The sequence below is a fragment of the Paramisgurnus dabryanus genome, chromosome 16 (genome assembly GCF_030506205.2).
Source record: "Paramisgurnus dabryanus chromosome 16, PD_genome_1.1, whole genome shotgun sequence".
Classification (NCBI taxonomy): Eukaryota; Metazoa; Chordata; class Actinopteri; order Cypriniformes; family Cobitidae; genus Paramisgurnus; species Paramisgurnus dabryanus.
In genome coordinates, this window is record NC_133352.1 from 17,028,638 (window position 1) to 17,038,835 (window position 10,198).

The 10,198-nt window shown below is 40.5% G+C and overlaps 1 long non-coding RNA gene across 1 annotated transcript; it reads right to left on the reverse strand.

Moving 5' to 3' along the window:
- Positions 1–662: 662 nt before the first annotated feature.
- Positions 663–2,868, reverse strand: LOC135748411 (uncharacterized). Its single transcript, XR_010532019.2, has 4 exons — positions 2,717–2,868; positions 1,199–1,255; positions 995–1,058; positions 663–711 (listed from the first exon to the last, which is right to left on the reverse strand). It is a non-coding gene; the product is annotated as an uncharacterized lncRNA (long non-coding RNA).
- Positions 2,869–10,198: the final 7,330 nt, after the last annotated feature.

Consider the following 10,198-nt stretch of genomic DNA (forward strand, 5'->3'; position numbering starts at 1 on the left):
AATTTTATTAAAAAAAACATTTAATTGAAACAAACATATTTAAAACAAGATTTTAAACAATAATAAACATATAATCAAGTAACATAAAATAAAATCAACAAGTATAAACAAGTTTGGAGACCCCTGCTGTAACATATTTAACTCTGGCAAATAGAACACTGTTCCATAGTTTGAAGTTTTCAGTTTAAAGTCCATCATCGACTAAAAGGTAACATTTCACTGTGGTAAAAACAACACTGGCCCATAGTTTTAAATATTCTACTTGAATTTCATTGAACACTAAAAATAAATTAAAAATTAAACTGTGGCAGACAGACCACAGTGGCCTTTACTTTGAAGTCGTCCATTCGAACTCAATCAGCGACTGCATGAAGCTGTTCACAGGGGTTAATGGCCACAGCTTTTCTCTGCACCAAGTTCCTTGTCTTTTTGCTTGCTCCTTGTCTGGATGTGCACTTTTTCCCATCTTTGGAATTAATTCTATCCAGAAACCTGTTAGAAATATCATAAACATTAAGTCAACAAATATAAGATAGAAAAAGATTCTTAAAAAATTAAACTCAGCCTTGAATTTACTCCTATTCTGAAACCTTTTGCTCTTATTCTACTGTTCCACACCTAATTACATTAAAATACAGAAGATTCACTTACCGCTGAACAAACTTTCCTCAATGGACAGCATCCACCTGGATCATGTCATGATTGAATGTCCTGAACAGAAAGTACAATTGTTACTGATTTGGACACAACTTTTTATTCTGAAAACAAAATCTTTTGTCAATAAAGTCCAGGGACACCTCTGCTAAATAAATACAATTATTAAATTAAATTTCTTATAACCAAAGTCTGAATATTTCTGTTTGTATATTTCTACATGGCAAACTAAGACAATTGTGTACATGTTGTGTATGGTCGTGTTACAGTGTTGTGTGTGAATGAGTGAATGAGTGTATACATGGGTATTTAAAGAAACTGTGGCAAAGTGCAAACTTACCAAACATAATGTGCTTGGTGTGTGTCTGGTATCACCCGTTGTGCCTCCACATCTGCCTTAACTCCTATAAAAGTGCAATGACACTCATGTAAACTACAAATAAAAAGTCAGCCACATTCCTGTGTAATTTTGCATGTGACGTGAAAGCATTTAATATTGCAGTCGAAAAAATACATGACTTGTAACTGTACATCATGTACTTGCCTGGTGCCTTTAAAGATGATCCATCTTACCCAATCCAGCTTACAAGCAATGGTAAGACTGTAAAAAAGACAAATGTTACAAAATCTGTTAGCCATAGAAATAAATAGACATTGTGAAGGAAATGGTAAAAGAAAATTTAGTAACACTTTACTACAATAGTTTATTCCTTAACATTTGGTAATGCCTTAGCTAATATGAACTAACAATGAACAATATATTTTACAACATTAATAATATTTGATAATGTTCATTGTGCAGAGACAAAGTGATTGATTTAAAAATGTATTATTTATCATGCTATGCTAACAAATAAAACCTTTCTGTAAGTGTTTAGTCAGTTGTAAAACATATATATATATATATATATATATTAGTTGTTATATTATATATTATATATAAATATCTAAATAAGTCTTTTTTTTAATTATAACATCTTGTCTACAGAAAATCTCTGAAAATGTCTCGTTTAGTGCAGAAAATAGCGATTTATAGTGACAAGGTAAAAAGACTGTCCCTTTAATGTTTTACCCGGACCGGCTGCGGTGTAACACTATGTCACGCAAAGTTTTTTAACAAGTAGCTAGCTGCTCACTTTAAAGATAAACATGATCGCCTAAATCTGAGCAATCCTGGTGATGCCAGTTTCCTACACGATGTTATAATGGACTATTTTACATCCAGATATGAAGGATCAGATGACAGAGACGAGAAGACAAAGGTACGTAAATGCGGAGCCCATTCTCTTTTCGTGCATTGATTTGATGTGTTTTGGAAACTTATATACAGCGTGTAATGCATCTGAAGTGGTGGAAACAATATGCCATAAAAATGTATTGGACAACTTACTGGACGTGTAAAACGCTTTAGAGAAGATATTCTCTGCTTTTGATGATATACCGTAATATAATAACAACAACAATAAGCGCGGCAATCCCTTTCGTTCATCTGATATTAAGATGAGCCCAGGTCTGAATGATATTTGGTCGAAGTTAAAGCTGCGATGAAATCGATGCATCCAGTTAAATATGAGGTTTCTTGTTTTCACTTCTGTGGAGGAGTTCGGTACTACAGTATGCTGTGTACGGCGTGTCAAGTCCTGTCTGTTTACAACCACGAGTCAGCCTTGCCAAACAGTCGAACTTAATACTTTTCTCTGACGCTAACTGAACGGATGAAACGCCGAGATAAACGACCATTATGCCGGGACCGCAAGATTGCGCTGGCGGGTGGTCTTTGTCCATTTCGTTAAAAATATTCATTGTCACCACACTTTCAACACAATATAAACTCACCAAAACCCTCATAATTTAGTTAAAACAACCCTATATTCATTAAAAAAGGTGTAAAGCGAGTTAAAGCAGCGGTAGACATCTGTGTGTAAGCTTACTTTCTGAGGGAGATTGAAACTTTGTTGGCGACCGTTTTTCTCTCTCATTGCACGTTTAAAACAATATTGTGACAAACTATTGACAACATTCTTAAACTAAAAATTAAGTTTTCATGAAATTTCAAACTTACCGAACTGCCAGAAATCAATCGTCCTCCTTCAGCTGCAGCCAGGAGTTGTGCTCTCTCTCCCTCTGTGTGATTTGACGTTGGCGCACTTTCTCTGATTATTGCAAGTACACCTGGCACATTACAGCAATGGCTACAGCAAGGTTACATCAAGACCAAAATTGTTACGGTTAAAATCCAGGTAAGACAGGATGCGGATCCAAATGCAGTGAGGTTTTATTCAAATAGCAACAAACAAGCAAAAACATATCAGGAAGTCCAACAAGGAACCAAGAACACAGACCACGAAAACACCATAACATCAAGTAACGATCGACATCAGACACTGGAAACACTAGGCTTAAATACACAGAGTAATCAGGGAAAACAAGACACACCTGGGAAACAATCATCACACGGACCAATGAACAAAAGAACTACAAAGAACTACAGACATGGATGACATAGACATGACTTCAAAATAAGAGTACAAGACAGGGTACACAGACAGAGTTCATTACATAGCCCCCCCCCTAAGAGCGGCTTCCAGACGCTCCCAGAGAGTCCCCAATAAAGTCCAGGTGGGCGGAGGAATGGAGGCGGAACCAGGGGGAGGGACGGCGGGCCCGGACCACGAAAGCCCAGGGGCAAGGGCCAAGGCGGAGCCGCGGGCGGAGGCAGGGACCACGGCGGAGCCGCGGGCGGAGGCAGGGACCACGGCGGAGCCGCGGGCGGAGGCAGGGCAGGAAGCCAGGGCGGAGCCGGCAGAGCAGGAAGCCAGGGCGGAGCCGGCAGAGCAGGAAGCCAGGGCGGAGCCGGCAGAGCAGGAAGCCAGGGCGGAGCCGGCAGAGCAGGAAGCCAGGGCGGAGCCGGAAGCCAGGGCGGAGCCGGCAGAGCAGGAAGCCAGGGCGGCGCCGGAGGCCAGAGAGGGACTGGACACCAGGGTGGTGCTGGTGGTATCATGAACCTGGGTAGAGGGAAACAACAGAAAGAGGCCCTCTGGGCCAGGTTAGACAGGGCAGAGAGTTCAAATTTGGCCGTCTCGGACCAGGTAATGAGAGCAGGAAACTTGGGGACAGCCATCTTGTAACAGGCAGAGAGGTTGAAAGTGGCCATAGTTTTGGTGACACTAAGTCTCTGGAGCTTCGGGGTGACCACACCAGCTGACCAATGTGGCTCAGATGACTCACTCGGCTCAGATGACTCACTCGGCTCAGATGACTCACTCGGCTCAGAGGGCACAGGGGACTCAGAAGATTCAAAGGGCACAGGGGACTCAGAAGATTCAAAGGGCACAGGGGACTCAGAAGATTCAAAGGGCACAGGGGACTCAGAAGATTCAAAGGGCACAGGGGACTCAGAAGATTCAAAGGGCACAGGGGACTCAGAAGATTCAAAGGGCACAGGGGACTCAGAAGATTCAAAGGGCACAGGGGACTCAGAAGATTCAAAGGGCACAGGGGACTCAGAAGATTCAAAGGGCACAGGGGACTCAGAAGATTCAAAGGGCACAGGGGACTCAGAAGATTCAAAGGGCACAGGGGACTCAGAAGATTCAAAGGGCACAGGGGACTCAGAAGATTCAAAGGGCACAGGGGACTCAGAAGATTCAAAGGGCACAGGGGACTCAGAAGATTCAAAGGGCACAGGGGACTCAGAAGATTCAAAGGGCACAGGGGACTCAGAAGATTCAAAGGGCACAGGGGACTCAGAAGATTCAAAGGGCTCTGATGACACAGATGACTCACTCGGCTCAGAGGACTCGGGAGATTCACTCGGCTCAGAGGACTCGGGAGATTCACTCGGCTCAGAGGACTCGGGAGATTCACTCGGCTCAGAGGACTCGGGAGATTCACTCGGCTCAGAGGACTCGGGAGATTCACTCGGCTCAGAGGACTCGGGAGATTCACTCGGCTCAGAGGACTCGGGAGATTCACTCGGCTCAGAGGACTCGGGAGATTCACTCGGCTCAGAGGACTCGGGAGATTCACTCGGCTCAGAGGACTCGGGAGATTCACTCGGCTCAGAGGACTCAATGGGCTCAGATGACTCAATGGATACCTGGAAAGCATCATAGGAGACAGAAGAGCAGTACGCGGACCACACACTCCACAAAGCCATGCCAAATATGGAAATTATTGAGTGCAGAGAACATACCTCAGACTTAGTATGCACCACGGAGCTGGAAACCACAGGACGGGGCACCCCGGCCACCCGTACGGATACCAATGGTACATCCATCAGGCTGGTGATTAACTGTCGGATTTTTGGCAGTGCTGGAGAGTTCAAAGCAGTTTGGTGAAGTGGAGTGGGTGTTGCAGTCATTTTATGAGTTGGTTCGGGTATGGGAGCCATCTTGAGAATGGGTGCGGGTGTTACTACTGCACCTTTAACTACTGGAACGGTGGTGATGGTGGCTTTCTGACAAGTCGGGGCTGGTATGATTGTGGCAAACTCGAATACTGGGGCAGGATTAACATCAGCGAACTGAGGCATGGAGTGGGATGACGTGGCGGCCATCTTAAGCATGGGCGCTGACACAGGGGAAACAGGACTCGGGAGAATAGCGTCCGTGCTCACAGTAGCTCGCTCGGGCATGGGTTTCCTCCTCCGTCGCTGGTGTCGTGAGCAACGTGAGGGGTTAACGTCCACTGGCACAAGAGTCTGTAGCGCGGAGGCTGCAGATTTTGCCTCGGGCAACTCCGGCATAAATCGCTCATGCCCTCTGCTACGTAAATCCACATGACGGGCAAAAGCGAAAAAATCCAACTCCTTCAGCTCATAAATCTCCTGCATCGAGACAGGCTCGCCCAAGCAGTGATTGAACCAGATCTTCATTTCGGTCACGTTGAGACGCAGACCCTGTGACTCCGCCCAAAACCTCTGAGCGAAATCGTCCACTGGTTGGCCCCGCGGACGAAGGGAGGCGAGTTTGTTCCGCCTCTGCCAGAACTCCTTGTCAGAAATGGGGGTGGAAACACAAAAGTCTGCATGGCTGTAAGCTGACATACTGGATTCTATGGAGACGAGGGAATTTGAAAAAACACGGGAGATGAGGAATTGCTGCTGGATCCTGAGTGGTCGATCGTTCTGTTACGGTTAAAATCCAGGTAAGACAGGATGCGGATCCAAATGCAGTGAGGTTTTATTCAAATAGCAACAAACAAGCAAAAACATATCAGGAAGTCCAACAAGGAACCAAGAACACAGACCACGAAAACACCATAACATCAAGTAACGATCGACATCAGACACTGGAAACACTAGGCTTAAATACACAGAGTAATCAGGGAAAACAAGACACACCTGGGAAACAATCATCACACGGACCAATGAACAAAAGAACTACAAAGAACTACAGACATGGATGACATAGACATGACTTCAAAATAAGAGTACAAGACAAGGTACACAGACAGAGTTCATTACAAAAATATACTGTAAAATTTTCCCGCTCAAACAAATTTACCCAGAATGCATTATGAACTGCAGTACTGTACTGTAATGTACACATACAGTATAGTACTGTGGATTTTTACAGTAATGTACTGCTAAATCTACAGCGACATCTAACAGTGCAGTATGTATTATTCAATTCAATGCTAAAACAAAATTAAGCTCTTTACACTTCAAAATATGGCACAGTTGTTTGTGTGGGTGTTCAGCAGACCCTTGTGTGGTGTAAATAATTATTAGTGTTAGAAACAAAGTCTTTGTACCAGTTGAAATTGCAATCATAGACATCGGCTGCAAAACTTTACAAGTTCTGCAACTTTGACACTTATAAACATCTTCAATTAATGTGTTAATACTATATCCTGCACTCTTATCATGACATTATGATTTTTCTCTTGTATAGCCGTGCAGCTCTACATTTGTATGAAACCAATAGCTTTGACCTCCCAAAGCATTTGATTCTAATAACAGCAAAGGCCAATTTAGTTTGCAGTTTTCATTGTTTTAAACAAATTGAGAAAACAGTGTCATTTTAATGTGTTTGATCGCTACATGCAAATGATCTCAACTAGAATATTAACCATTCCCCAGTTCAATACAAAGATGCTTGATAAGTCAATTGGATAGTCACTTGGGCAGTGAGTTTAGGATTTTTACTATTGCATTGAAAAGGAATTTGTGTCACTGTTTGGCCATGTTTGAGCTATTTCAGTCATTCAAGACTAAAGTCCTATCTATTTGATTGGAAAAAGACAGATAACTCTAAAATTGCATGCTAAAATCATGATTAAAGGTGCCATAGAATGTTAAACTATATATTACCTACAGTAGGCATGAATAACACATCATGCGCCCATGGGCGGAAATCCCGGGGGGGTCGGGGGGGACAGGACCCCCCCTATCTGAGGGTTGTCCCCCCTAAATTATCATTAGAATATGTGTATTGAAAATAATTTAATGATTTATAATACTTAAACTAGTTGTGTAAGAAGTGAAACAATACAAATGCAAACGGAGCAACAACAAAAAAAACGTTTTAAATATTTGGATTCCCCCTCCCTTGCCTCACAGTGGTTTGGTCCACTGCCCACGCCCCTTTTACCTCACCACCACACATTCCGGTGGTAGAGAAGTGTACGGAGCCGACGCGTTAATAAGCTATATACAATACAACGTTTCCCATCACTTATCAGTTTATCCTCATATGTTTTAAAACTGGACTATTTTGACATATAAACATGAACATATTTCGTTTTCTGAGAACAGAAGCAGATAAACGATCAAGAAAACATTTTTATGCATTCATGCAGAGGTGAGGCAGAGCTGAAAGTAACAAATTACATTTACTCACCTTGCTGTAACTGAGTTTTTTGTGTACTTTTACTTTGAGTAGTTTTTAAAATCTGTACTTTACTTTTACTTAAGTATGTTTAAAGTATTGTTGGTTACTTCGCTACATGTTAAATCATATCCGTTACTGAGTAAAAATAAATAAAAAAGTAAGGTGATAAAGACGCGCCACGGTCGGATGATTGATTGATGGGCGGGGGAACGCGCAAAAAGAACCATGGAGAGGGACGAGACAGGCGCAGGCTAATGCAGACCCTCAATTCAATTCTTACGAAAGAAACCCCTGGCCATTGACGCAAAGCGATTGTTTCATTCAGGTAGGGTTCATGCTCTTGAGTACGGAGTTTGAGAATTGCCGACCGTGTTTAACCGCTAATTTGCACGATGCATTTTTAATACATGCGCATTATCTTCCGAGGTCTAGCAGCTTCGCGTCAAGTCAAACAACTTGAGAACGTCCTCGAGAATGCGCAGATCATTAGACATTGCAGAGAGAGAGAGCGCGCGAGAGAGATAGATTGAAAGACATCAGGTACACAGGTCTGGGAGCTAATAAACGTGTAAAGGATGTATAGTGTATAGCCATGGCACTCATCTCATTATATGTTCATTTATGTATATAGTTTAATAACAATGTATGTTACCAGCAATACATCAATTACAACCTTCATATAATGATTGTATTTACTAGCTGCTGACCTCATATTATTTTTGCTTCAAAAGTGCATAACTCACCTGTAAAAATCATTAAATAATTCCATAAATGTTTCTTAGTTATAAAAAGCTTTTTATTTTATTAACATTTGTTATTGCACTTTAATTGTAGAGATGTTTACAATTAAAAACATAGTTTGAGATGTATATATCCTTCCTTTGTGAACTATACTAGAAACCTCTCCCCGCTGTAAAAAAGTAACTCTTAAAATTAAAATGACTTTTTACTTGAGTAGATTTTTAGACCAGTAACTTTACTTTTACTTAAGTAAAATATTATTAAAGTAACTTTACTATTACTTAAGTAGAAAATTGTATTACTCTTTTCACCTCTGCATTCATATGTATTAAAATTAAATTTGCGTCCGTTCATAGAGAAAGAGAAACGTTTTCTATCTGTACCCATTTCCTTGCAAGTACAATTTTGCCTGTATTATTGGTGTCCCCTTCAAAAATTGTTCTTGAAAAATTTTATGTTTATTGTCCCCCCCAACATTTAGATGAGATTTTCGCCCCTGCATGCGCCTCAAACACGATTGTTTCCTCCTCTTTTTGTAAACCACTAATAAACAGGCAAATCTCAACATTTACTTTAAGCCTAAATAGAAAAAGTAATGATTTTTTTATTTAATAAACATATTTTTGTATTAATAGAGACTATTAATTTAATAACTCAACAGCACTGAAGAAACATATTTTAAGCATATTCTTTTAAAACAAATAAAACTCCGTCTGACGGTGGTGACACTAATCTGACGGTGGTGACATTGGCCTCATTATTCCAAAATGTATACCACTCAAGTCAATGGCTTCTGCTTTAACTTTATGTAAATATTTGGTCCAAAAAATAATAATCCTGAGCACTGCGATGAACAAATGTCAAATCATAACTTTCTAAAATACATAAAACCTGACAGTGGTGACATCTGACGGTGGTGACAAAAACCTAATATAGATTAAAAAAAATAGATGAGTTGTTCACATTAGCCCTCTTGTTTCCCCTCTGTTGCTAGCTACTTCAGACCTATTCTTAAAAATGATACATTTATTTCATAATCTAATCTAATATTTTTTTTACAAAGATGACGGTGTTGACATGTTATGATTGTCACAGTAGCAGTGTCCAAAAATATGAACAAGTTTAAGAGAAAATAGCAAACATACAGGAGCTTGAGTGATCTTGAAGGATGCAGTAGAGCTGAAGGTTTGAAAATGGGGTCCTCAGGAATGAAGTTGACCCTGTAGTTGTCTGATTTTATTGCTTTTTATAAATATCTGACGGTGGTGATGAATATGTGGGACACATTTTGAGCAATCACAAAATAATAGTAAATATTGTTCAAAACTCACTGTTTGTAGTTTTTAATACATATTACAATGTACTCTTTCATGTGGTAAATATATTATTAAATTCAATTATTACTTTTGGCTTTTTTAATCAAGTTGAAATGATTATCTCTTAACCGAGGACAGCTGATTTTGTAGGCAATGGGCCAGCATATAATCATTAAATTAATAACAAATAAAAATAAACCTATAAAAGAACCTTACATATGTGCAAAGGACCCCCTTATTATAACATTGATTCTTTTTCTTCATGAAAATTTCCAACAGAATTAGCACTTTTCTTAGTGGGACATGTTTTTGGCAAAATTTCAAGAATCAGTGACTTAATAAAGTCACCTTCTATGTATATACCAGAGAACAACTTAACATATTGTCTCAATGCATTCTTTAAACAATTCAACCTGACATCAACTTTACCAAAACTTTTGTTTCTTAAGTTCAAATTGTGCTAAAACACCTTATTTCAAGGTCGCTTCAGCTACTGCAAATGTGCAGAGGTTGTCAAGTGCCTCATGCTCTGTATCAAGCCCCTCCCTCAGAGAATCATCAGTCTTTATCGATTGATGATCGGTTGTTTTAACTGTAAGATGCCATCTGAGCATTGCATCGTTTCCTATCCATAGTGATAGCAGTGCCATT